This window comes from Cucurbita pepo, chromosome 13, assembly GCF_057944985.1.
Source record: "Cucurbita pepo subsp. pepo isolate OVF chromosome 13, ASM5794498v1, whole genome shotgun sequence".
NCBI lineage: Eukaryota > Viridiplantae > Streptophyta > Magnoliopsida > Cucurbitales > Cucurbitaceae > Cucurbita > Cucurbita pepo.
Genome location: NC_141810.1, coordinates 4,004,735 through 4,007,869, shown reverse-complemented (window position 1 = coordinate 4,007,869; position 3,135 = coordinate 4,004,735). Strand labels below are relative to the sequence as shown.

The 3,135-nt window shown below is 34.8% G+C and overlaps 1 pseudogene; it reads right to left on the bottom strand.

Moving 5' to 3' along the window:
* Nucleotides 1-2,076: 2,076 nt before the first annotated feature.
* Nucleotides 2,077-2,709, bottom strand: LOC147789664 (putative polygalacturonase pseudogene; annotated as a pseudogene).
* Between the last annotated feature and the right edge of the window lie 426 nt (nucleotides 2,710-3,135).

The following is a 3,135-nucleotide window of genomic DNA, read 5'->3' as shown; positions in this document are numbered from 1 at the left end:
TCTTTGATTTTAAGAGGTAATCTAATTCTAGCCTTATCCCTTGATTGATCTGAATTTTGTATGAGGAGGTTAGGCATTTGAAGAATTGAAATTTTCTTTTATGGGAGACTATAAATACCAACAAATTATTATGTAAAAGACAGATTACGGATGAATGAAATTGAGATATCAAATTGAGACTTTTACCCTTAGAAATTCGAGTATCATCTTTGTCATTTCTAAGTTTCACGCAAGTTCGATGGCGGAGTGACTCAATTTAGAACAAGATTCCAAATCTTGCATGTAGATCTTTGGTCATAAGAGATAATCTAATTCTAGCCTGTTCTCTTGGTTGATAGTTTAGTTTGAATAGGAAAGTCCGTTGTCCAGAAGGCTTTCCTTGATCACTACTAGAAGTATTAGTCCAACTCTGACTTTGACCGAATCTCCCTCAATAGATTTACCAATCAATCTAAGCTGCACAAGACATAAAAACTCTAAAATTCGTTTGGCTTTATCACTTACCGTTCTCTTATGGTGGGGATAGCTCAGTTGGGAGGGCGTTAGACTGAAGATCTGAAGGTCATGTGTTTGATTCACGTTCACCGCATTTGTGTCGGAGTCTTAATTAGACTATTTCATCTATTAATTAGTGAATATTTCTTTGCGATTAAACTTTGATAGAAAGTTACACATTAATTTTGATTGTAATCAATTGTCGAGTTAAGCATAACTCAACTAATTAGCGGTGATTAAATAGAAAAGATAGCTCTACTTATGCATTTTTATTGTGTTAAAATAGCGGGGATAGCTTAGTTGGGAGAGCGATAGACTGAAGATCTGAAGGTGTTATGTGTTTGATCCATGTTCACCGCAATCGTGTCGAGAGTCCTAACTTGACTATGCAATCTAGGGAATGTTTCATTTGTGAAATATTTCTTAATGATTTAAACTTTGTAGCGGGGATAGCTCTACTTATGCTTTTTTACATTAGTAAATAGCGAAGATAGCTCAATTGGGAGAGAATTAGACTGAAGATTTGAAGGTCACGTGTATCTAATATATTTTTCTTTTCTATGTTTAATATATCTAATATATTAAATAGTAATTTAAATATCTTCTAAAAAGTTAATCCTTAATAATTCAAACTAGCTAAGTTTAATTATGCATAAATTTAAATTTGACTCAAAAAAATTTAAACTAGCTCAAAGATAGTCATACTAATCTTGAGGGCTCCTAAAAAGCTGAAGCTAGAAGAAAAGGATAGTAATTTAAATATTTTAAATTATATATTTTTCTCTATTTATACTCATCTTAAGTATAAAATAATTTAAAGTTAATCATTAATAATTTAAACTAGCTAAGTTTGCATAAATTTAAATTTGACTCAAAAAATTAAAACTACCTTAAAGATAATCATACTATTCTTAAGCGCTTCTAAAAAGTTGAAACTAAAAGAAAAGGGTAGTAGCGTATCAAACACAAGCTGAATCTGCCAGCATTCAAAAATGTATTCTATGGTTGGCTTTGAACCATTCATGTGGGAGGATGAAATGAAACAAGAGGCCACCCTTTTAAAGTAGAGGCCAACTCCCTTCAGCTTGCAGCTTGGGGAAGAACAGAAAATTGGCATAGTTGCAAGCACTCTTGAATGAGAGAGCTTTCCCTTCCTTTTCATCTCCCTTATGTACTCCATGAGGTTCAACGTTAGTGATTACCCATCTTATAGAGTGGGTTTTCCCAAGAATCCTTTTAAAGAAGAATTAATTAGCTTCCTAAAAACAACTAAAGTAAAAGCGGTTAGTTCTTAAAGAAGAATTAATTACGGTTACAAATGCCACTGATGACCATAGTTTCACAATAACTGATATGCACTCTCTTCAATAAGACAGAAGATTCAATTCCTACGCCATTATTTTTATGGTTTTGAATTACAATTAGTTATTATTTAGTGAAATATTACGAATATAGTTGAAATAGCTTATTTTCAAAATAAAAAACTTCTCATTTTATCTATATCTTTATTAAATTTTTCATTATCATTCATTCCATAGAATTAAAAAAAAAAAAAAAAAAAAAAAAAAAAAAACAAAGTCTTTACCAGAAGGTAGGAGTTTCAACCGAGCATGACTTCAACTGAACATTCTCAATCGGCAGCTGATCCTCGAGAAAGTCACATCCACCGCTTTTCGCTGCCTTAGCAAGCGGAGCACATGGCCACGGATCCACATCACTACTAAATCCCTCAATGTTCGTACAATTCCATTGCAACTTTTTAGGCGTCGCCGACAATCCAATCTTCACATTTGAAACACAAATATCCGTGAATGGATCTCCTGAAATCCCCGCCAAATTTGTCGACATACTAACATTCTCGGCCACCACGTCTCTGTAATTAATATTCTTAATCAATGGCAATGCCGAGGGATCGAACTTGTCATCCGCATGCGATTTGTAGTCTCCAGTTATCCAGAAGACGTATTTCATCGTGGATAGAAACATTCTTCGGACGAAAATGTCCTTGACGAAACCTCTTCGTCCGCGAGCGGTTTTGATTCTGACGGCAGACTGTGTGTTGATTGTTGTAACGTTTCGATCCTGACGTTGCGGATTCCGCTGGACATTTCGCTGCCAAGGGCAATACCAGCAGAATCTGGTGAGATGCAAGTGAGGCGGCAAATGACGAGGTCCTCGGTCGGCATTCTGAACTTGATACCGTATTGGTCCCATCAGCTTTTGATGTCATGCAATCGTCACCAGAGACAATGTAGCAGTCTTCGATTCAAGTGTTGGAACAAGAATTTGATAAATTGAATGGAGAATTAGTGTAACGACCCTAAATTTCCACATACTCAGAGTCGCTACTAACGTCTCATGCTCATCTATAATGCGGAAATATAACTCTTACATGAACATAGTTGATAACGTAAACTTTCAAAAAAAACGTTTAAAACAACTTCTTCTCTGGAAAACACAGCCATGGTCTTACGTATTTAAATATGAAATACTGAAATTTAGAGAAAACAAAAACAAATACAAAATAATTTAAAACAATGAAATGCAAAACAAACTATTCTAACTTACTAGAAATTTAAATATGAATCTACCCTATGCACGTGCCATAGTCTCTGCTCGCGATGCCGCCGTCCTCCGTAC